At 34.0% G+C, this 26,813-nt stretch overlaps 1 pseudogene; it reads right to left on the bottom strand.

The window, feature by feature from the left end:
• Positions 1–690: 690 nt before the first annotated feature.
• On the bottom strand, positions 691–25,640 carry LOC113769279 (annotated as a pseudogene).
• Positions 25,641–26,813: the final 1,173 nt, after the last annotated feature.

Here is a 26,813-nt window from a genome sequence, read left to right as displayed (position 1 = left end):
TTCATCAATAATCTAAGGAATTAACCCAACTATTGTCGCATGATACGCTATAGTACAAGATTTGTGCCCACCCATCTATGTAAAAATTGTATGTCATTTTGCTATAGTTGATACATCGACGTTAATAATATAATTTTATAAATAGAAAGGACAAGAAAAAATATTAGTAGTATTTAATCTTGTTAGATAGATGGTATTTTCACATATCAAAAGTTAATGTGTAAAATTTGTTTAATAGTGCAGCTAGTTAACATGTTGTTTATGCAGTATGTTGTAAATATGCATAAGCGTATATGATAAAGACAAAGGTTCATTAGTATATATTAGTAAAACGTAAAATTCAAAATTTAGATACTGATGAGGGTGCAATCTATAATAAAATAAAACTACAATTTATAATCTATAGTGAAATAAAGTACATAATTAATGATTGCAATGGTAAGGTAGTACGTAGTCCATTACAGTTTTTAGATATTAAGAAAATTGAAATTTTCTTGAGTCTTGAAAATAGACTTATCCAATAGGGTATTGAGATGAAATGGGATTTAAGAACACATGATATGAATTCAGACTATGCGTTTTATGCAATACCACTCTTAAAGTCCTTAAATTTCTATCCATTGGGTTTTTAACCTCTATAAATATTCACATTAGTCTTGTAATACCATGCTTGAACCTCTTATCCAATGTTCAAATTTTGAGAGCATCAGCAATGGATCCTACTAGACTAAAAATTTCGAATAGAGTTTTGTCAGCAATAGCTTTCATAGTGAGGGGACATGAATCTGTGATCCAAAAGTAGGCAAATGCAGTCTCCAAACCTTCAAAATACAAAATAGAGGGTTAGAATGAAATCATTGAAAAAAAATGTGTATGCGATTAATTACCTTCACTCTTGTGAACAAACTGCTCCCATGAACGGTTTGGGAAAACACCATGCATGACATAGGTACTTAATTTTGTTGCACCATTAGTGGTCAAAACTTGCTGTAGAACCAAAAAGGACTAGAGGAAAACAAACATGGAAGCACCAAGTTAGATGGATGTACTTGTTAGAGGTATAACAGAGCATATATCCAATTATATTCTCTTAAAGCATCCTAGTGAAATAGACCAAAGATATACCATTGCACATCAATAAAATTTGTTATAATTAAGTATCAAGATTAGTGGATGTTATGTCTCTACTAAGGATGACATCTCTAATTCATTTCAAGCACTTCAAGCCACTAAAAGTTTACTCCAGCTATATCTGTATACTACTGACTTGAATATCAATCATTATAGTCCATGAGATCGTTGCTTGGAATTATTTAGGTTCTCTCTACTTTTCTTTTTCTATTAGTTTCTTGGAGTCAAATCCATAAACAATTATCCAGAAGGTAAAGTATGAATCCAACATCATTGCAAAGGCAAGAAAAAATAATAAACATGACTCGATTGATTCTACATATATATATATATGTGCATTATGAATCAGCATAGAAGGCCAAACAATGAGGCCAATTCTTTCTTAAACCTTTTCCATCAAATAAAAAAGTATTACAATATTTAGAGAGGATGATATGATGTATCACATCCAATGACCACCCTCCTCTCCCTCTCCTCTAGAAAGGGGGAAGTATAAGAAAAAGAAAAGAAGAGACAGAGGAAAGTAAAAGAATTATTAATTGGCACTCAATTAGAGTACCTCCAAATTGAACCAAATCATCAACAATCACAATATAACAACATTCTGAATTACCTTTTTTCAGCCTCACAATTCTTTTATCACCTTCATATATCTTATTACAAACAACTTTCCATTTGATAATCACAAGCATCCAATATGTGATTAGGTAGTGAAATAGCATGATAATTAGCATACAGGTAAATATGTCAACCACTGGGAAGTGGTCCAATTGCTTGTAGAATCTTTTTCATGCTCTATCATTTAGAAAAGCAATTACAATCTCCAAAATAAATATATTGCATTAGAGATGAATTAATTAGACATTTACTGATTAGAGAGGAAAAGAATACCAAATCCATAAAAATAAGAATTGATAACTCTAAGATATAATAACAGAACCAACACCAACACCAACCCCAACCCCCTAAAAACCTTCTCAGACTTAGGAAGTTGGTGAAACCATTGTTTCAACAAAAGGAATCTCTGTTTCAAATAAAGGGAAAATTTGATCAGTGGCGAAAAATCTTTCGTACAAAACAAATAGTCAAAGTATTGATGTAGAAGATGAAAAGATAAAATGGTTTTTGTTCTACATCTATTGGCTAAGCTTTCATTCAAAAGGTTATGTGCAATACAATTTTTGTTTGTTTTATGTTTCTTGACATAATAGCCTCACATTCATTTTAAAGTTATCTCTTACAAACCATTAAAGTTGATCGAATGTAGCAAACAAGTTTTAATTGTATTATTATTTGGGTTAACTATAATTGCACCCCTCGTAATTTAACTAAACTACCATTACACCGCCAAACTTCAAAAGACTATATTTGGACCCCCTGTCAAAAACGATTGTTTGCCAAACTAATGTTGGCAAGCATAAGACCAAATAACAAATTTGAAAAATACCAATTGATATTAGTGCCTTTTAGTTTTAGGAGTTTGATACCTCTTTTTGGCACCACTTGATCCTCATTTGCATACGATTCTACTCTTATCTCTATCTTCAATTTTTTTGAAATATCAACCAAATCTTACAACATGATGAGAGTTTTCTCTCAATTTTTTCCTCAATAGAATTTCAAGAGAAAAAGCAATAGAGGTTAAGCTTGTTAAAAACCCAATACTCATTGGATGCTTTTGGAGGTCTAGAGGATCCTTTCTCGAAAGTGAGCATGCACATGATCTCTATATGTTTTTGAATTTTCTATTTTCAAACACTGAATTTATTTATTTTTACTGTGATTCTATTTTTTCTGGTTATCAATTAGAATCTAAGTATTGTTACAATATTGTCCAACTTAAGTTAGGCTTTTTGTCTATGCTATCTATTCTTTTTGATCTGATCATATGGGCAATATTGTTTCTAGAAATTAGTATATTATAGGGGTTTAAAATAATTTCTTACACACTATGTTTGTGTAAATTTTGTTTTTAATATACAAATACATAAGTTAAGCATAATTCGATTCTTTTGCTTACTAAAATTGAGTTAGTATTGATTTTTTAATTAATAATTAGTTATATTCTCCTAATGGTTGTTGTAATTTTGGCATTTGTCTTAAATGGCTATCTGCAATATTTATGACATGATACAATCCAAGGTTCAAGTCCAAGGTCAAAGGTTATTTCTCTTGTTCGCGTCAAGCTCAAATTCGATTGCTCATGTGACAACACTTTCATACTCAAACTATTCAAATGGAAGGAAGTAAAGGAAAAACCATCGGATGAAGTTTGGAGACAAAGTTGGTCGTTGGAGTCATTTATTTCCTTTTTATTGGTCAGCATTATTAAAGTGTTTAAATAATTATTTTCATTGTTTCTTAGTAGCTAAAATTAACGGCCAACTTTGTTGCTCAGTAAGGCCGATTGGTTTCCTAGTCAAGGTAGGATTGTTTTTACTTAAGTCATTCTATGTTAATTTAGGATTTAGGGTTTTAAGGTTATAAATAGCCTTATCTTGTAAACATTTAGGGTGAGTTGATTTTCTTTTTGATAAAAAAATTGAGAGTTTTTCTCTTAAGGCTTGTTGCAAGCTTCTTTTGAATACTTAGAATTAGGCTCTAGTAGTCGTTGGCTTTATCAATCAAGAAACGCACTTGATTGTGGTGCCTTCTACCAAAACCGAGTTCGCTAATTTGTTAGTTGTAAAATCACAACTCGGGGATTAGTGGGGCCTAAGGGTTCTCTCCGCTACTCAAGCTTTGGGAAATCATCTAAGTTTAGGGTTTGTGAAATGCAGGTTTCATTTTTGACAGGGTTCGTATCATCTGGTATCAGAGTTGGTTGATGTACCAGGTTATATATGTTTTTTTTTCTGTTTTTGGCTGTTTGTGTCAACTTCTTGTTGTTTTCTTCAAGTTTTGTTTGTCATTTGAATTAATTGTCTTTCTGTTTGTCGGCCTCTCTTATAATTCACTTGTCATTTGATAATTCTTATTGTCCAGCCCTATTTCTTTTTGTCTTGTGTCTTGTATCATTGTTTGTTGGTTGTCTCCTTGTCGTCTTGTCTTGTTAGAATTTGCTTCATCATTTATAACAAAAAAAAATCCAATCGTGTGTTACTTTTCTGCCCAAGCTATCTATTTCGTTTCTTGGTTGTTTGAAGTTGTCTTCTTTGTTTGCGGACTAATGTTGGGTAATTCTTGAAGTTTCTTGAAACCGTTGATCAAATCTTGAAGATATTGGAAGTTCTTAAAAACCCTGATTCGTTTCTTGAAGTTCTTGAAAATCTGAAAAAACAAAAAAAAATCCTTTGTTTCTGCATATTGCAGGGGCTGTTTACACGAAATCACTGAACAAAAATTATGAAACCAGCACAATTTGATCTTCAAAACCTTCAAACCAAGTTGTTTGTTGAGTTTTGGAAACAAAGAGTAAGAAAAATATTGCTGGAAAATAACCAAAATAGCCGTTGCATACCATTTCCAGATTAGAATCGGATTCCTTGGAAACAGCCTCCTACTTTGCATTTTTGTTCAAATATACATTGAATTGGGGCAAAGTGGTCTCATAATCATTGTTTCTTGTGAGAAAAAGAGTTGGTGACATATTTTACTTCACAAATTGGTACAGATCAGTCTTGGAATTTAAAACAGTCTGCAATTTCCGATTACCTTTCCTAGTCAGATTAGGAATTGCTCTTTCTCAAACCTGACTGTCTTCTGCCCTTAATTTCTTTATTTTTTGTGGTTTTCTAGTAAGTTTTGGGTTTTAAGTGAGTCAAATTGAGTGCTTAAATCAGTCCTTGAGTTGTGTATCTTTCCCTCAAATCAAATCTGTCCAGGTTTGTGGTTTTCCATTCTTCAATTCTTGTGAAGTGAATGTTTCAACATTGTAACGCCTTCACCTCTTCCTAGGGCAAACCCTAGGGTATCAGCGGGGACGCCTGCGCAACTCTCGTCAGGACTCACGCACTCGCTTAAACTTAATAAAGGATCATAATTAACCATCGACTTAATTAAGAAGTACTTCAAATATACAAGATCAAAACTCCCAAGTAAATCATTTATGATTACAAACCACAAATCCCAAGTATAACAAAATTTACACTTTAATGGTCTCCAATAACATACAAAAGTATACTAGTTTACACCAAAAGTCGCTAGTCTAGAACTTCAAACTTCCACCTCCAAAGCCTGTTAAGGAAAACAAACTTAAAGGGATGAGCTAACGCTTAGTGAGACCAAGAAAACTTAAGCAAGCAAACAAGTAGCACCAACCAATCAAATAACATGGTTGAAAGCAACTTTAAACGTGAACTTTCATTTAAGTGCACAAATAGGAAATAACACACATGGAATGATACAAGAGCTCTCAGGAGTTATTTCCACGTTTCGATCGATTTAAATCATTTGGGGTTGACTCTCCGTCAAATCAAGTCGTAACATGACCGTAGCGCTCCACTTACTACCCCCATCCAACATAACACCCACTCAGATCCGAAACCAAACATTCATGTAGTGGCGATACTATTCGAGTATGTCAAGTGAGATCTCAAAAGATCAAACTATATCATTTCCTAAGATTCACCAAGCTTCTCGACCAAATCCTTGCCGGCTCGAGTTACAAAGTTAGCCAATGGGTTGGGGCGTCCCCACAAGTATAATTGGTCGATGAGACAACGCTCCAATCGACTTAGAATTGTTCATGGCTCTGAATCGGTATGAGAGGCACCTCCCACCCGAATAAGGTGTGGTACAATGCTGCCACTCAGAGAATCGATCATAGCACTGAGTTGGTATGAGAGGCACCTCCCACCTGAATAGAGTGTGGTACATGCTGCCGCTCAGTGCTCACGAGTAAAAACATGTTCGAGTACAAGTGCAAGTCATATACATTCATTTAACAAGTATCATTCAATCAAGAGAGAGAGAGAGAGAGAGGACGAGAGAGGTAAAGTACACCCTCGTCTCAACAAGTTCACGTATCATATAGCACTTGTACAAATATCATTTCAATCATATGAACATTGAACATGCATTTGACACTCACCAAGAGCCAAGAGCAAAACAAGATCAAAGCGAGAGATCAGACAAGCTCCTCGGCGTCCTCGTAACAACCTGAGACATGCACAATCACAATTACCTAGGTACTCGACCAAGGCTAATAAGAAAAACATTTTCTTGCTACCCATTTTCAAGGTTACAAGTCCGAGTCAAGTTAAAAGAGCTTTTCTAGCTAAATCATTGAAATAATACTCAAAGGAAACTCAAAAGTCGTTTTCGAGTCAAGTCTTGGCAAGAACTCTTAGTTCCAAAAGAAAGTACCATATTTACTTTGGGCACGAAAATCGAGAAAAGGGTAGATAGTTTTCATCTCTCAAAACTTCTAGTCTTACGCCCAAGCTTTAGAATATAAAAAGCGTTCACATTTTCTAAACTAATGGAGTTAAAATGCATCAAAACTCCACTCATTTCCATAGTATATGTCAAAACTAAAGGTTCCAAGTTTTGAGTTTAAAACTAATGAAATTTTCCAAGAATTACTCTAGTTAAAACGCTCCATTTTTAGAGTTCAATCTCATGAAAATCAAGGGCATAAGACTAGGGATTGAAATCCATTTCTCAAGTATGAAATGAGGTGCAATTAACAAGGAAAGTTAGGCAACCAAGAAACGCATCAAGAGAGGTTTGATCCTTTGGAAACCAAGATTCAAAATGAAGGTCTAATGTTCAAAGAGACCTTGTATCCAACCATGAAATAAGACTTAAAACAAACTAACAATCTCAAAGGAAAGTTAAAAGTTCTTAAATGAGCATTTTGTTTGAAACCAGAAAATTCCAGCTTTGTACGACAACACTTGGAAAAATCATAACTCGAGTTTTGTAAGTCGAAAAATTGGAAACTTTATACCGTTGGAAACTAGATTCAATATAATAAAACTTTCTATAAGACACTTTTCTCAGATTCAAATCCTAAATCATTCAAATTTTAGCTCCAATTCACTGTTCCAGCAAGAACAGAGCAAAACAGTCTTGCATTTTCAGTAAATTTTGAAAATTTGGCAAAATTCATAGAAATACAATCAGTCCTTGAAATTTATATCATTGAAAGAACTCCAAGTCTAGTTTTAAACCAACAAATGGAACTCAATTTGGACCTTCCTACTCCAAGATACAACAGATTTAGGAAAGCTGATTTTTAGAACCTGTTTCATGGAAATTCCAGTTTTGGAGCACTTGCCACAGTGTATAAATCAAGTCATAACTTAAGCTTCACAAATCAAAATTTAATGTGGTCTACGGCATTGGAAATTAGATTCAAAATGCTAAAATTCACTGGAAGGAACCATCTTAAAATTCGTTTTGCAAGATAAGTGAAAACGAGCTTCAAACTGCAGCTACACTTGTTTCTCGGATGAACACAATGAGGAAAATCAGTCAATTTTGCCGGTTCACTACGGCTCATAGAAAACGAACTAGAATGTGCATTATATACCGTTGGAAAGTTCTCGAAGTCTAGTTTCATATGCCACAAACGGCACTTGATTTTGGCTCCTGGACGACAAGTTATGGGCTGAAACGTACACACTAGTTTGGTAACCTGGTCAGCAATTTTCCAGATTTCTTGCTTACTTTAACCCAACTTTCACTCAACTAAATGAAATGCTTTTAAGGAGATAATTTACATACATAAACACCAACATATAACAAGCATTTTGGCATCCAAATAACCACAAAATTCAAAATTAACATGAGGGAAATAACCAGTAGAAATTTCGGACAGAACGCTCCTTTCTCTCTTCAACTTTTCTTTTCAACTCTCACTACCAAAACCAAGATTTCATTCACAAAAACAGCAACCAAACAAGCAATTCCTCAAGACCACTACCTAAGAAGCCACCTCAAGACATCTACCTAGTGTCAAGGTTCAATGAACCCATCAATAACCCAATGTTTAATAGTTAGAACTAACTAAACTAACCATAAGTTGGAGGAAAAAAATGAGAGCTTTGGAGTGTTACCTTACTTCCAAGAGATGAAGACCAAGCCACTAGAGTTTAAGTTCTAAACCACCAAGGTTCTTTCCTCCTTCAAATCTCCCTTCAAACTTGAGTGATGAACCAAGAAAAGGTGCAAGATTGGAGTGTGTTTTTGGGAGCCAAATGGAAGAAAAGGAAGCTGAAATTTTTGGTAAGAAATGGGTGAAGGGTGGCCGGCCAAGAGGGAAGGGGAAGAAAGGGTTTGTGTGGGTTGTTGGTGAAGTGATGGAATGACAAGAAAGAAATGACATAAAGTTGCTTTGGTGCAAAAAGTCAACTAATGAATAGTGGACCATTAGTGCTCCTAATTGAGTTTAATTCAACTCACTCACCTCTAATCCATCAATTAACTTTTCTTAATCTACTATTGATCATCCTTAATTCTCCAAGACCACTACACTCTCGGACCGAATTTTACCTCGAAAAACGTGTATTCACTAATTCTCACTAGTTGAGCCGCAGAAAATTTAACTTTTAAAACAAATGTGCTAAAATATAATTCGGAATAATGTACAATGTAATTGTAATTAAAATGGATAAAATAACTTAATTTGAGCAAACGAATAAATAAATAATTAAATAAGCCAGTAAGATAAATAAAAGTAAGTAAATAAAAAATTCGGATGCTCACAAGCATTCTGTCCAGTCTGGTTTTACTTATATTTTTTCTTTATTTAAGTGTCAAGTTGAGCCCATTTGAATCAATTTTGTGCCCATTCAACCACCTAATCATTTACCACACTTGTGTGACTTCTTTTTGGTAAGGGGAAAATCCACTTTTCGTCCCTAAACTTTGAGTTAGGGACACATTTTGCCCCTAAACTTTTAGACGCTCCATATTTAATACATGAATTAATTAATTTTTGCCACATTTAGTTCAAAAACAGTAAATTGCTTAATTTGAATGGAGAAAGTCACGTGTTTGGCACGTGGCCATTAAGTAAAAATAATTTCTCAATCAAAATCAACAGTCATGTCAGCCTTCCCTATCCAAATTGAATATTTTACTATTTTTGGACTAAATGTGGCCCAAAATAATTAATTTATGTACTAAATATGGTGCGTCTAAAAGTTTGAAGACGAAATGTGTCCCTATCTCAAAGTTTAAGGACGAAAAGTGGATTTTTCCCTTTTTGGTAAGTTGATTGCAACACTTGGAGTATACTCTTCCTCTTCAAGGGGAGTGATCACTAATGTTTTTAAACTCGGACCAGCCAGCGAACCGGAGAAGGGGTCGGTTCGTGGTCTGACCAATCGGTTTACCGGTTCATTGATTTTTTTTTTTTTTTTTTACACCCATGGTGCAACTTCAATACTAAGCACTCACAGGTCATCACTCGACACTTGAACTTGACGACTGGCGCACAATCCAACATAGTTATTGATAACTTAAGTCCCTAAAATGCATTCACCAACATAATTTGAAACTAAATTTAAGTTGAGATAATAATAAAATTCCTAAAATTTATACATGAAATGGAATGATAAACATAACCAAAATATCATAATTCACCGCAAGTTTTCATAAATTCATTACACACATGAATAGATATAGTCCTAATGTTCACCAATTATCACAAACAAAAATACAAAAATAAATAAAAACAAATGTTAACATTCTTTCACAATCCTAAAAAAAGTCCATAAAAGCGTCCAACTCATATTCAAGGCAAACAATTTGAATAACAAACTTCGATCATTGGTGTCACAAGGCAATAGTACCACCTTCACAACTTCATCAATTCAACATGAAAAAGTTAAAAGTTTGTTACAAAAATATAAATCTAAATGCTCAAACTCAAAAAAGAAAGGTAAGAATATTTAAAAAAAAAGATACAACCAAATACAAAAAGAATTAATTGCTACTAAACATCACTAATTAACATGTTATATTACCAATTATTATCTTCATCACCATCCAAAAGGCGCCTACGCTAAAATACTTCAAAGTCAATATCATTATCTTCCCCAACTTCACTTTCATCATCTAAATAAATAAATAAAACAACAATTAAGGATTTATCCATATTTATAAGAAAAGTCAAACTAAAAAGTGCACTTTTAGCATCTCATATTACAAGTTAATTTAAAAACCAACCTTCAACTAGTTGAGAATCATCCTTAGGAAGTTCTTCAAATTCTTCCTCCAATTCATCATAATTAATATCACCATCTTGTTCATCTTCTATGACCCAAAATTCTATTTTATCAATAGATTCATAATCAATGAGATCATAAGATCTCTTTCGACGATCAAACTTACAATAAAATACATTAGTTATAAATCTAATATTACCTTGAAAAATAAAGTAAAAAAATCAATTATACCTATGTTGCAAACGCAAATTGTAGTGCACATAAACAAGATCATTAAGTTTTTGGTGCTCCAACCTATTCCTTTTTTTAGTGTGAATGCGTTCAAAAACGCTTCAATTACGTTCACACCCAGAAGAAGAAGCTGTTTGACTTAAAATTCTAATTGCAAGCTTTTGCAAATTTGGAGCATCACAACCATATAACTTCCACCAATTTTCTGTCATAATCATATTAAAATATTAGACCAAAATAAAGAATAAATTCACAATTTTTAGATATCAAAAAAATATAAATAACCTGGCCAATCAGATTTGATAGTAAGAATAGCAAGTTTGCGCTCAAAACTCCCTTGTCTTTCTCGATACATTCCAACCTCTTGTGATAATTTTTTAGGGTTACACCAGTCCATTTTTGTTTCAATGTAATCAAGCAAATCATTTATAACCTCTGGATGTGTACAAAATGTGGCACTCTCATATTGAAAAGTAGAATTCAAATAATAAGCAGTAGCATGTAGACTTTTTCTCAACATTCTATCCCACCTATCATTGATGATGTCAATATAAGGCTTGTACAATCTATCTTTATTTCTAAACAACTTTTAGATGCCATTTATTGCTCTAAACATGACTTCATAAACATAACCCAATGAAGGCGTTTCATCAGCGTCACAAATACACAATAAACAAATGATAGGGCCCATTATTCTTACCATAATCAAATAGTTATTCTAAAATCTTTCACCCAAAATAATTTGCTTCACCTCTTTCCCTTTCTCTATTCTTAGAAATTTTTTGTAATCCCCACTAGTAATCAAAGATTGCAAACTATCCTTATGATCATGCAAACTTTTTATACAATAAAGGTAGTTGTAAATCAAGTTTCACCTGGATAAATAATTTCTTTTCACCCTACAGTCTTTCTTAACCAATTCAAAGTAAACTTATGATTGTAGATAAAAATGATCATTGTTGAAGTAAGAGACACTATAGCTTTTACATCATTCATTTCATCAATGTCTTTCAAAATCAAATTGATGCAGTGTTCAACACATGATGACCAACAAATGTTAAGATATCTTTCACTTAACAAAGACCCAGCAGCTTTCTAATTGCTAGCATTATTAGTAACTAAATGCACCACATTGTTTAAACCAACCATCTTAACAATTTCAGCAAATAAATTGCACAAATTTTCTGCACTTGTTACAATATCAAATGCATCCACAGATTTAATGAAAGAAATACCTTTAGGACAACAAGCCAAAAAATTAATCAATGGTCTTTGCCTAGTGTCTTTCCATCCATCACCCATTATAGTGCAACCAGTTTCCGCCCAAGTACTTCTAAAAGCATCAACAACTAATTTTACATCTCTTTTGACATTTCGCAACAAGTTAACTCTCAAAGAATGATAGGATGGACATTTGTAACCATGACCCATTGATGTAATTTGATCAATAGCTTTTTGAAAAAATGGAGAGTTAATAGCATTTATAGGAATGCAAGCATCACAAAACCAAAGAGCAATAGTCATGCCCATATTTTCTCATTTTTCTTCACTTTGCAAACAAGCTTGGATGGTTGGTTGAGAAGTATCATGCCCACCTTTTAAAACAGCACGTATACCTGTTGAAGCAGTGACCTTTGTCTTTGCTTTACTAGATGCACCTATCTCATTTGCTGAAGAAGAAGGAATCTCCTGAACTTCATCGCCATCAAATGCATCAGTAGTGCGGCTGAATGGATTTTCCACCCCAAAATCACCCTTCTTGTCTTTAGATTACTGCTCTTTCTTCTTCATAGATGCTAAAATAGCATGTCTAATTGCCGGATCAATCCTTAAACATGGAACAATGCTGCCCTGTTCTCCTGCCAAATGCTGTTTCATTCGATGAATGCCACCGCCAGCAATTACTTTAAAACAATACTCACACGTCAAAGTTCTTCTTTCTTACTTATTGACACCTTCCGAACAATAATTTGATGCTATATCAGACTTTTGTCTATGATTTTGACTTGCTGATTCTCCACTATTAACAGCTCCAGCAGTCGAAGATTGTGAATTACTACCAGTAGCAGTATCCATTATCCTTCACATAGTTAATTTAGACATAATTAGTTCATTTGTAAAATATAGTGTTCCAATAAGAAAATAAAATTAACAAATTTTCAGTAATATAAGAAGATCAATTAGCCACATCAATAGCTCAACTGTTAGCATTTATTTTTTTCATTTGTAAAAAAATTAAGATATCTAATTCAACTATCTATCGAACTCATGCATCCTTTGGTAAGGTCAATTAAGCAATTAACAAAATAAAGTGACAGTCATGTATTATAGGCAACACAAGATAAGAAAGTAAAATAGAATATATTTTATTATGGCAATCTCTACCTAAAGAAGGAATTGTATGAATTGTCAAGGCTATTTTGAAAATAAACATAGTCAAGATAGTCCTCAAAATTTTCCATGTTTTCTTTCTACTTTTCCTATAAATAATGAACTAAAGAAACTCAATGAAAATTGGACATGAAATAGAGCACAATCGGTCTATGAAATATTTGCTCCTTTATTTTTTTCCCTAAAAGAATGAAATTTGCTCCTACAAATTAGTACTCTGACGTGCTAGTACATTTACTTACATTTAATTCATGATGTCTACCATTAGTCATTAGATAGCCTGCCTCTGCCAGCTATCCATCTGTACAATATATAATAAACTCCTCCTATGTCCAATACCATATTCAATTTATATTTTTTCTATTTTTATTTTGTCTTTCTTTCTATTTGCAACAACATTTCTGGGAGCATTTCTTACTATTTCTCTGTATCTTATTCATTTATTTATTTAAATTTCTCTTGAACATCAGCAAAAAAAAATCAAGTTGGACTGTCTGCATTAGTTAAAAAAAAATCCCACCTACCTTTTATTTGTATTCCCCCAACAAAGCGAAAAGGATACAAACTAAAATTTTTTTAAAAAAAACTAATGGAAGAAAACAATAACAGTTATAAAATGAAACTGCCCATAATAGATATGTCTTTATTACATTTTATTTTGCTAAATTCAGATCAAGTTGCTAAATTCAAAATGAAACTGCCCTGTTAAGTATTTTAGTCTTTCACCTAACCAATAAACCTCCCAAAGCTATCTGTCCTAGACTAGAAACTCATAACTTGAAGACGTTCACTAGATTGGTCAGTGGCAATGGCAACAAAAAAACCTCAGTCAATGATGATTGTCTGGCTTCCTGTTATCTTTATCTATAAACAAAAATAGACAAAAAAGGACGAATCATGTTAAAAAATAAAATTAAAAAAAAGAGAAACCAGATTACTAGATTAGTGCTTCTTTAGATTTCCTTCAAATTTTACCTGCGCATTACACGAACTGCAACTCTGCAACTGAGCGGAAGAAATCATGCAAAAATAGTTCAAACTAGATCAATTTATAGCCGAAATGCTAAAGGAATAAGAGGGAAAAGAAAATAGAATAGAGGAGGATGAGTCGATGACGAAGTGAAGCAAAACAAAGAAATAAGAGTCTGATGTGTCTTAGTGTTAGGGTTTCTCTTTTTGAATCTGATTTTTAGTTTTTCACTTAATAAGTTAAGTAGATTTCTACACAAAACAAGCTTGTCCTCTAGCTCTAGTTTAATGGTAAGAAATCCTTGTTGTAGTCCTGAGGATTGGGGTTCGAATCTTAGCAGCTACATTCTTGAAATTGTTTTTGACAATATTTGAAAATTTTCAAAATCGCCGGTTTATGGTCTGAACGGTTTTTCATGGTTTGTCCGGTTCATCTAATTTCTAATGGTTTTTCATTAATCTCCGATTTTAGCACTAGACTGAACCGATGACATGTCCGGTTCACGGTTCGATTGGTTGAACCGATCGGTCCGGTCCGATTCTGAAAACATTGGCGATCACAGGCCTTGAGAGCGACTTGGTGAGTTTATTAGAGAGTTCAACTTGAGTGAAACACAAGAGTTGAGAGTATATACGTAAGGGAGTGAGTGAGGAACTTTTTCTTCAATTATTACTAACCATTTTGCATGTCTAATAACAATGACTAATGGAGGTGGAAGGAAATCCAACAGTAGTGTTGAAGGGGCTTCCAATTCTTTTGGCATCAAACTTCTCACTGAGATGTTGGAGGACAAGTTTAGCAAGATGTTGAGTCAAGCATTGGAACCAATTCATGAAGAGCTCTACAAATCATGATCCACTCCGAAATAGCCCAAATCTAGCTAGAGAAAGATACTTGTGGAGGAATCCACGGGTTAGAATGATGAGGAGTACGTGAGGCATCCACGGACGAAGCGGCACAATAAGTGGCAAGGCGATGATCTTATCAAGGGAATTAAATTCAAAATTCCACCTTTTTAAGGAAAAACTGATCCTGAAACTTACTTATAGTGGGAAGTCAAGATTGAGATGATCTTTGATTGTCACAAATACACCGAGGACCAAAAGTAAAGTTTGCCACTATGAAATTTATGGATTATGCTATGATATGGTGGGACCAATTGCGCGCCAGTCAGAGAAGAAATCGTGAGCATCCCATTGAAACTTGGGATGAATTAAGAAGTTTAATGAAAAAGAAGTTTGTATCCAATTACTATCATTGGGATCTACATCAAAGGTTGCAAGCTCTCACTCAAGGGAATAAGAGTGTCAAAGACTAAATAGGGAGATGGAGATGCTTATGATAAGGGCTAATATACATGAAGATGTTAAAACTACTATGACTTGTTTTCTCAATGGCTTGAGGCCAGAAATCTCAAAGATTGTTGAGTTACAACATTACCTCGAGATGAATGAAATAGTGGATAAATCAATCAAGGTAGAGCAGAGGCTCAAGAGGAGAGGTAATACACGTTTTTCTTCTATTGCACCCTACTCAAATTGAAGGACAAAACCACTCTTTGAAGAGGGAGAGAAACCTTTGAATTCCACTCCTCAAGCAAAGTCATGGATTGATCAACCTAAAGCTAGTTCGAAAATTGAAGCAAATAAGGGAGGATGTACACCATCAATTGAAGTCTCTAAAACGCGGAATTGGAACACTAAATGTTTCAAATGCCAAGGGTATGGTCACATCCAATCCTAATGCCCTAACCAATGAGCTATGTTGATCCTAGGCAATGGTGAGGTGGTAGCTGATGATGAAGATGAATACAAAAACATGCCACCTTTGATGGAAGAGGAAGAAGAGGTTGAAGAGATGCCTACTAATACGCCTTTAGGATTAGGGTTGGTGGTGAGACGTGCCTTAACTGTCCGAATTCACAAGGATGATGCACAACCTGAAAACATCTTTTACACACCTTGTCAAGTGAAGAACAGAGTGTATAGTTTGGTGATTGATCCAGAAAGTTGTGCAAACATAGCTAGTGCACCCATGGTGGAGAAGATAGAATTTCCTATTACTAACCATCCACATCCTTACAAGTTTTAATGACTCAATAATTATGGTGAATTGCGGATCTCTATACAGGTTCCATTTAAAATTGAAAAATATGAAGATGAAATTCTCTGTAACATTGTTCCACTGCACGTGAGTCACATCATTCATGGAACACCATGGCAATATGATAGGCGTATCACCTTTGATAAAGCTACCAACAAATACTCTTTTGTACACAATAATAGGAAATTTACACTTGCACCACTGTCACCGAAACAAGTTCATGAGGATCAAAAGAGTTTATAACATGAATTTCAGTTAGATAGAAAGAAAAAGCAAGTGAGTAAGGTCGGTAAAAATGAGGGGAAACAGGCATTATTGTGCACGACCTTAGAGGTAAAAGTCGAGGAAAATAAGAGTGTATTACAAAAGCCAAAAGTGAAAGGAGAGACTTGTTTTCTACTAACATTCTTAACTTTTTGTCGCCTAGTATGTGTGCTGAATTTTTACAAGTTCAAAGGGCCACTAAAGCACGAGAACTTGGGGCTGAATATGCAGCCTTTGGAATTGATTTTTACATAACTAGGTTAGCACCTGGAATTATTACAGCTGACCGAGGTGCAATTGATTCTAATTGTCGAATAAAAGGAGCGGATCACACATTACTTTGCTCACCTACATGTCTAGTCTACCCTAACATTTTTGTCTTGTGCTTAAATTGTGTAGATTTGAGAACAAATCTTCATCAAGAGGAGAGGAATAATGCAATCCAAGGTTCAAGTCCAAATTCAAAGGTTATTTCTCTTGTTCGCGTCAAGTTCAAGTTGGATTGCTCATGCGACAACATCATCATACTCAAACTATTCAAATGGAAGGAAGTAAAGGAAAAATCGCCGGATAAAATTTAAAGACAAAGTTGGTCATTGGAGTCATTTATTTCCTTGTTATTGATCAGTGCTATTAAAGAATTTAAATATTTATTTTCATTTGTTTCTTAGTAGTTAAAATTAACGGTCAGCTTTGTTGCTCAATAAGGTCGATTGGTTTTCTAGTCAAGTTAGGATTGTTTTTACTTAAATCATTCTATGTTAGTTTAGAATTTAGAGTTTTAATCTATAAATAGCCTTGTCTTGTAAACGTTTAGGAGGAGTTGATTTTCTTTTTGATAAAAAAAAATTGAGAGTTTTTCTCTTAAAACTTGTTACAAGTTTCTTTTGAATATGTAGAGTTAGGCTGTAGTGTTCATTGGCTTTACCAATCAAGAAACGTACATGATGGTGGTGCCTTCTATCATAATCGAATTCGCTAATTCATTAATTGTGAGATCATAACTCGGAAATTAAAGGGGTCTAAGGGTTCTCTCCGCTACTCAAATTTTGAAAAATCATCTAGGTCCAGAACTTGTGAAATATGGGTTTCATTTTTGACGGGGTTTGTATCAACATACAAGTGCACCATTTGGAAAAAATAAATAAGATTCTCAACATTGATTGAGATAAGTATTGTTATTTCGATTTGTCATCTGACGTTGGTGAAGTGGCATTAAACTCTATGTCTGAAAATTTTAATATCATCATAACACTCAATTATGAGGTTTTAGGTATAAATGTTAGAATGGAAGTTGTTGATGATATGCAAGTGTTGGAAATGTTTAAGTTTCATAATACAATTGGAATAATTAATTTGCATGTTGATGTCATGAATAGTGATGGTAATACAAATGCTGATCTTCATAATCTGAATGTGAATGGTGATGGAAACATAAATGCTAGTCATGATTTTCATAATGGTGTTACGAATAGAAAACAAAATGAGAGAAATAAGGTTGCGACTTCTTACTTGATTATGAATGAAGTTTTTAATGAATATCTAAATAAAAGTGCTAACTTAAAGCACAATATTGGTGTTAATGGTACATGGATGAAGTTTAATGGAACTGATGATGTCGAAACAAATGATGAGGTGTATTTTTTACTGATAATGATGAAATTCTTTTATTGGATGATTGTAATTGGATAAAGTAGTTACAAATGAGGAAGACGGTGATAGTTCTGACTATGGGTATCAATCGAATAATGATTCCTACATTTTAGATTCATCTAATTTAGATTTTAAGATTGATCCCTTATCTAAATGCTTAAATGGTGATGAGTTTAAGCCTACTGATGATGAAAATTTTAACTTGATGAAAGGTATGTTATTTACGAATGTGGATGACGTTAGCAAAGTATCATATGACTATGTAATCTAAGAGGGATTCAAACTAGCAAGAAAAAAAAATGAGAGAACTAGAGTGGCTGTTCACTGTGAAGCTGAGGGATGTCCTTGGAGAGTTCATATTTTCCCTTTACCTGATGGTGTAACATTTTAAATTCAGACTTGTACTCCAGATCATACATGTGTCATGAATGACAAAATCAAAGTTTCAGATCAATGGATGGAAGTTAGTCATGCCATGCTCCATTCCAAAGTCACTTGTACAATTCACTGGTTTCCATGGAGTTTGTCTTTTAGGAATTAAATCTATTTGGGATCACCTCATGGAACAATTTCAATTCAAATCTATCCATACCAAAGGGGAATAAATTCAAACCAACCATGAAGATTTTGAAGGAAAGTGTAAAAGGCTAGCAATGCCTTCTCAAGTTGAATCAACAATTGGTGGAAGGAATAATGAAGTGTCAAAGGGAGTTTTCGCACTTAAAACTTGTTCTATACCTTCTCACCATTTAGTTGATGATGTACCATTACTTCTTTACCCAATTTCTAATTTGTTTCAAGTTGAAGGTTATTTTGTTTTTGTAGGTTGTAAAGCTGTCCAAAATTTTTCAGTTTTGATTAAAGACTTACAACCTGATTTCGTGCTTATTCCAAATCGATTCGCAAAAACCAGCTCAACCGATCTTAGAAACTCAAGAATTCAAGAGTATGTTCGATTAAGAACTTGAAGGAAAATTCCTCATGGTTGTAATATTCCGTCCCTTTAGTCGTACAAGAGGTGCCTTTTTATAGGTTAGAACTAGGGCAAATCCATTTGGAGTAAGGATTGACAACTTACCTACCTAAACTAGGAATAGGAATTCGGCCCACATAAAGAGCAAGCTCTTTATGGCTTCCCGATAAGGCCCAGTAATTAATAAAATCTACTAAAAGGATTAAAACTAGAGGACAACATGTCCTTTGTGCGATTAACAAACTACTAAACTAGACAGCTTTAAAACAACTACTAACTAAGCTAACAAGTATGAGATCATTCTTTCACTTCAAACATACAAGTGAACAAGGTAACTTCATGGTCCACCAAATTTTCAAACTTAGCTTGCTCCTTGCTTGTATAGTGAATGATCAAGGCTCGTAAAGCTTCCTTCACCCTCTTGGATCTTGATCTTGTCATCGGACCACCAATGTTGACCAAAGGATCCTTGACCCAAGGTTGAAGTTGATGTGCACCCGTATCCACATCATTGAGCACCCCAAAAGCACCATTTACCCTCCAAAATACTGACCAGAAACTCAGCAGCTCAAAAAAGTTCCAGCTTCGGGTAGAGGTTTTTTCTAGGATTTGCAAAATTCTTCTTTGTGTCTTATTACTTGCTTATAGGGTAATTAATTCTGGAATTTTTGAGAGTTTGAGTTATTTTAAGAACTTCGAGAAAGGAAATTGAGAGTGAGTGTGTTTTCTTGAGTGATACACGAGTGCTTTGCAAGGTAGACTAGGATACACTTGTTTTGCAGGTTTGACAATATGTCTCAAGAGGGGAACATACCCGAGCCGTCTGAGACAGACGTGTCACTCAAACTGGTGCTCCAAGCTCTTCGAAAACAAGCGGAGAGACATGAATTTGTGATAACACAATTATCCGACAGGTTGGCTGCCATTGAGATGCGAGGTACCGGAGATACACACAATAGGGCTTCGAGTGTTCAGAGTGCTGATCATGATGCGGATGATGAGGGTTATCATTCTAACACCTCATTTCGATCAAGGAAAAGCCAAAGGGGAGTGAGGGAACACAAACATAAACCCCCGCGAGAGAACGAATCTCTTAAGAGGAGGGGTTCCATGCAATCTACCTCTTTAAAGCCGGTTTATACAAGAGGTGATAAGAAGGTTCATTCAACATTTTCTAGGCCTAAACCTAGAGTTGAATCACCTCATGAGGAGTCATTTTGGGAGACATATCAACGTCTTCTACACCAAAAACAAATGGAGTCAAATGGATGCTATCAAAGTGAGTTTTCTAAGAAGGAGGTAGCTGACCCTATTCCCAACAAAGGAGTATCTCATCCTATTGAACCATTTGTTGAGAAGGTTGATAATGAGAAAACAATCGAGGGCGTTAAGCTAGATGAAGAGATGGAAAAATCTGATGAGATGAGTGGTAAAAAGGAAGAAAAAAGAGAAAGTGAGCCGATTTTGAGAAAAAATGTGAAGGCTTGTTGTTTTTCTAACGAACTTACCTTTGCTTTATTTAGTGTTTCTTCATTTGTACAGATTAAGTAAAGTCAAGTGAAGTTAGTCATGCCATGCTCCATTCCAAAGTCACTTGTACAATTCACTGGTTTCCATGGAGTTTGTCTTTTAGGAATTAAATCTATTTGGGATCACCTCATGGAACAATTTCAATTCAAATCTGTCCATACCAAAGGGGAATCAATTCAAACCAACCATGAAGATTTTGAAAGAAAGTGTAAAAGGCTAGCAATGCCTTCTCAAGTTGAATCAACAATTGGTGGAAGGAATAATGAAGTGTCAAAGGGAGTTTTCGCACTTAAAACTTGTTCTATACCTTCTCACCATTTAGTTGATGATGTACCATTACTTCTTTACCCAATTTCTAATTTGTTTCAAGTTGAAGGTTATTTTGTTTTTGTAGGTTGTAAAGCTGTCCAAAATTTTTCAGTTTTGATTAAAGACTTACAACCTGATTTCGTGCTTATTCCAAATCGGTTCGCAAAAACCAGCTCAACCGATCTTAGAAACTCGAGAATTCAAGAGTAAGTTCGATTAAGAACTTGAAGGAAAATTCCTCACGATTTCTAGTTGTAATATTCCGTCCCTTTAGTCGTACAAGAGGTGCCTTTTTATAGGCTAGAACTAGGGCAAATCCGTTTGGAGTAAGGATTGACAACTTACCTACCTAAACTAGGAATAGGAATTCGGCCCACATAAAGAGCAAGCTCTTTATGGCTTCCCGATAAGGCTTGTACTCCAGATCATACATGTGTCATGAATGACAAAATCAAAGTTTCAGATCAATGGATGGCTAAAAAACTCATTCTCATCCTAAGAGTTAATCGAGAGATGAAATCTGCTCACTTTAAAGATGTGCTATTAAAAGTTGGAATAATCCTATTGACATGAAACTCTTTAAGGCAAAACAAAACGCTCGTCAGATGATTGATGGGGACAATGGTGATTCATATAAGAAACTCCCTACTTATGCACATAATTTTATGAAGACAAATCTAGAAAACTTTGTTAAGATCCATTATATGAAACCATCTTTTTGTGTTACTTCTTCAATAAAGAGAATATCTGTTGGTGCAATGCATTAAAAAATGGTTTTCTAAACGATTGTGCCCCCTTCATCAGGTTTGATGGTTGTCATCTTAAAGGGCCATATGGAGGAGTTTTGTTATCTGCTATTTCATTGGATGGTAATAGTGGTCTTTTCCAATTGTGTATACTATAGTTAAAAGTGAATGTAAAGAGAGTTGAGAATTTTTCTTCTATTGGCTTGATGAATTTTTTTGAAGAATTTGGTGCCGATAAGCCATGGACTTTCATGATAGACAAACAAAAGGTATGAACGATGCCTTATAGATCTGGATATTTGTTTGTTATGATTATTATATCTAACAACAACTATTTGTTATGTACCTAAGGCCTTATTGAAGTTGTCAATAATTTGGTGCCACATGTTGTGTACAAAAAATGTTGTTAGGCATATCTACGATAACTTTAGACTTAAATTTTTGGTCTTCAACTGAGAAACCTTTTTCCACAAGTTGCTAAAAGCTATATCAAGTTAAGTTTTATAGCTGCAATGATTAGGACAAATGAGTTCAATCCAACTACATATTAATGGTTAGACAACATTCCTTAGGCCCATTGGGCCAGACATGTATTTCAAGGTCCAGTAACAAGTGACCACATCATCAATAACATTGCTAAATCCTTTAATCAATAGGTAGAGGGACCTAAGAATGAAGCCTATCTTAACAATTCTAAATGGCCTTAGAGTTAGAGTAAAGAGTAGGTTGCATAAGAGATACGAGAACGGTTGTCTGATGCAAGGAAATATTGTGCCTACTGTTGTAGCAAAATTGAAAAAGGCTGAAGAAGCATCTAAAAAGTGTACTATGTTATTGGCACATGATTGTGAATTTCAAGTGACAGATAACTCGGTAGACTATATAGTGCATATTCAAGAGAGAAAATATGAGTGTAGGATGTGGGATATTACTGGCATTCCATGCAAGCATGCAGCAGTTGTACTTATAAATAAGAGGAAGAAATTAGAATATTACTGTCACCCTACTTACTTAAAGGATGCTTACCTAAAAGCATTAATAAAATTATTCATCATATTCCTGATTCTAATTTATGGCATGAGTTAGAGGTACAAACTCAAAACATGCTACCACCACCTCTTAGAAGGAAGATTGGTAGGCCAAAAAAGGCTGAAGAAGAGGAAGCAAGATGAAAAACCTCCAAACGCACAATCAAAAAGATCTAACACTATCAAATGTGATAATTGTAAATATTTTGGACACAATAAAAGAACTTTTGGAAAAGGTCTGATACAAGGGGCAAAAGAAAGAGCAGTTCAGCTAACTAGGTAATGTAAGCTTTTGAAAGTGATTCTGTAATTATCTTTAAAAATTACTAATATGTACTCTTTTGCATGTAGGAATAAGTGCATAACAATATTGCTACTAATTGAGGAATGCAAGGTGCAAATCTAGCAAATTCTTCAACTTTGGCAAATGTTGCACATCTAGGTGTTAATATCTCTAACAGCAATTCATTGGGGACCAGAGTTAAAAAGGTGTTATTGTGATTGCTTTATAGTTTTTACAAGAATTTAATTCTAATTTTCTGCATATTCTTCTAGTTGTTTTAAATAAAGATTTTTTATCTTCAGGGAAGAGAAAAGTTATTGATCAAGGTGTATCAACATCGAAAGAGAAAAGTTATTGGTCAAGGTGTATTAACACTGAAACAAATGTTTGGCTCTTCAAGAGTTGAAAGGTTGTTGGGTTTAACTATAGCTCATAAAATACTTGTATGTACTCCTTTATGCATTGGTGGCATAGAGATGCATCAACAAGTGGTGCATCTCCAAATGTTACAAATGGCAGCTTGATTACATCTATAAGAGCTTTAGCCTCAACTAGAGCTATAACAATTTCGCAACTTTCTCAAAATCAGAGTGATTCAAGTGGTAAAGGACAAGAAAACATAGATGGGGTTCCATGTGGCGAACATGGAATCCTTGAAAATTTACTAAAATTTCTTTATGTATTTTTTTTGGTCAAGTTGTTGCTCTTAGGAGTGATATCGAGCCAAGTTGAACTCGAGTATCCCTATACTCGAGCTCGAGCTCAATGCCTAGATGCACTGTTTGAGTTTGAGCGAGCTAGTTATACTACGCTCGAGCTCAATTCGAAACAATATATTCTGGGCTCGAACTCAACTTGTTGGAGATCAAGTCAATACTCAAGTTCAATATCGAGTTCGAGTACTCGAGCTTGTTAAAGAATTTCCAACTGAAGGAATAATTTAGTTATTTTTAAAATATTAATTAAATATTATAGCGAGTACTCAATGGAGCTCAATGAGCTCTTAAGTACGTAATATCCCTACTCGAGCTTGACTCGCACACTCAATCGAGTAGCTCGAGCTCAAGTCAAACTCGAGTCGAGCAGCTAACCGAGCTACTCGCGAGATTGAGTCAAGTTACTCGATTGAGTTGCAGCCCTAGTTGCTCTTGATTTTGAATAATGTGATGAACAATCTTTTTAAGTCTTTCAGTCCGTGAACTTCTAATCTGTCATAATAAGTTTATCTATGTAAGGTGTTTAATTTTGGATTTGATACTTGAAATTTAGTTCCTACATTGATTTACATACTAAGCAGATTTTATCAATGTAGTTGTGGCTTTACTTTTGAATGCTATTGGGTTGTTATTCTGCATCTCAACAAGTTAACATTAGGAATCCTTTTTGCATTCAACAACATGGATAGAACATTACAAAACTCAAATTTTAAATATACTAATAGAACTTGAAAAGTTGGAAATAAATTTATATACTTGGACTCTGGCTCTTTGAGTATATAATTTAGTTTCGTGTGTATGTTGTGAAACTCAGATATAATTGACAGCATGATTCTAGTAGACTTTATGGTGTCCTATATTTATAAGACATCTATTAACATAATGTCATTTTTTTTAACATTATGTTTCTTAAAGTTGATGACTAAGGATGAGATTAAGCTAACCAATGACAAAACTAAGTGTACTAGACTTTTGTAATCTTGTGTGAACTTTGGTTTAATGAATGGAAGTATCTATTTGACATCAAAGAAAGAAAAAAGAAGGCTAAATTCATAAACATTCAAAGTTTTATTTTTAGTACATATTAAAAGACAAAGTCAAATTCTTGTATTGATAAAATTACATATAAAGCTGCTTCAATAATTGGCTAGATTTATCTCGTTAATTTATTTTTGAAGTTGCATTTATCGTGGATAATCATTCAGGCTGTTTTATCTTATCTTTTTAATAATTCAAATTTGAATGTTATGTTATTTCCACTAAACCAAAAGGGTAAATGTGGAAGATGAAATATGAGTTGGCACCACATAAGGCAATTTTTATCCTATCAATTGCAAAATGTGCTAACAAACATTATTTTTTTAACATCAAGGTGTTTTTGGTTATTGACTGCTTAGTCAAAGGGGTTCATAAGTAGTTTTTCAAAATTCAAGGGATGTAATGGTAGTATAGCCAAACCACAAGGGGTGCAAATGTAGTTAACCCTTCTTATTTCTAACTAAGAAAGTAGCTTAGATATTATTGAAAATGGTTTCCAGAAAACTGGTAGAACATATTATTCTCATTATGACATATAGGCGTTTACATGAAAAAAAGCAATTTTCAAAACCTCCAACCCAATTCATAAAGTTGAAGTCTATATAGATAGCAAACAAGTGCATAAAAATAAGTACGTGTAATTGCTAAAGGGCTACAAATAGTGGGCACAAAATGTTTTCGGCAAACTTGTTCATATTAGATAAAACAATTGTACTTGTCATGCTAAAACCCAACCATAAGAACAATTTAAAAAATCAATCATGGAGAATGCATCTAGTGCATCCAATGTAGAAGATAAAATGTAACTAAAGTTTACCTGTAGAGTATGTATGCCATAGATGACTAAACTTGTTGGATCACCCCTTGGAATAAGAATGTTGGACACAATTCTTGCCATAGTGAATGCAATAGCCACATCCCCATCTTCTTCCATTCTTTCAAAGGAACCAGTTGGAAAGAAAGGCAAAACCAGCGAAAAAAGGCTTTCAATTTCTAAAGTTATAAGTAAATAATTTTTTTTTAAAAAAAAAGAGAAAACATAAAAGTTAGTTATTTTAAAGTGAACCTAATAAACTAAAATTGCAGGAGTTCTAAGAGGATAAAATAAAAAAGGAGGGGAGCAAAAAGTTGAAGAAATCGAAAACCTTACCTCATGGGCAACTTTCAAGGTTTGAAAACCCTCAAGTGCTTGAAAAAACATAGGGGAAATTAGGGATAAGACAGGAAATCCTAGAAGACATGAGGAATAAAAAAGCATAATGACAAATTAGATACTAAATTACTAGAAATGATCAACAATAGAAAATCAGAGGAATTTTTTGTGATGATTGCAAATTATAACTAAAGCATTGAGGAAGTATAGAAAATTAAATCTAAAGTAGGCATACAATACACATGAATTAAGGGAGAAGGAATTTATAAACAAATTAGGGGAATCAAAGAAAAAGTAGTAAAACAAAAGAAGGAACAACAAAAGAAAAATGAAGGACACAAAATAGGCATAACAAGCGTAGCAAGCAAAATTTTGTAGGCTCTATGCTACATATAAAATGTAAAAAAGATAGCACAAACATACTTGATCCAAAATTTGCAGCCTTGCTAGAGAAAAGGCTAAAGGGAAAAAAAGAACATAAGTGAGACACCAATAGATTAGAGGATTCCTAACCTCAAAAGTATTATTGCCTAATACCTTATTGTTGAATACAGCTTGGTCAAGCATCGTCTTTAGATAGGAAACTAAAAAAATTACCAATCACAAGTATAATAAAACTTAAAAGACAAAACATAAAAACACTTTGTATAGATATAAGAAGATGATGGATAATAGCTACATGTTTGTTAAAGTGAAGACCAAAGAGTATGGACTAACTTTCTAACTAGTGCTTATGAGGGCAAAAATGTAGATGTGCTCAATAACACCTACAAAAAAAATTTGAACATGATAGTGGAAAAATACCAAACAAACGAATGAATGTAAAATGTAAATCAGGACAAAAGAAAATGATCGGATCACGTATACAATAGTAAACAATTAAACAAGAGCAACAAGAAAATAACTGATAAAGGGAAAAACGGAGAAAATTCGAGGAGGCAAAATTACCAGGGGGTTTATAAGACAAGCAATCAAGGGTAATTGCTCCTATATTATAAGCAAAAAGTTTTTTTTTGAGTATGAAAACTAATAAAAGCCAAGAATAATGTAGGAAGCAGAGGGGGTTTTCGTTCAAAGAGAAAAAACGATGGGCAAATGGAAGGGAAAAGGAAGAATGAAAGAGAGAAGTCTCAAAAATAGAAATAATTAAAAAAAGTAAATAGGAGGAATTACCC

This window comes from Coffea eugenioides, chromosome 4 (assembly GCF_003713205.1).
Source record: "Coffea eugenioides isolate CCC68of chromosome 4, Ceug_1.0, whole genome shotgun sequence".
Classification (NCBI taxonomy): domain Eukaryota; kingdom Viridiplantae; phylum Streptophyta; class Magnoliopsida; order Gentianales; family Rubiaceae; genus Coffea; species Coffea eugenioides.
Note: the sequence above shows the minus strand (reverse complement) of the source record. Positions and strands in the feature narration are given on the sequence as shown.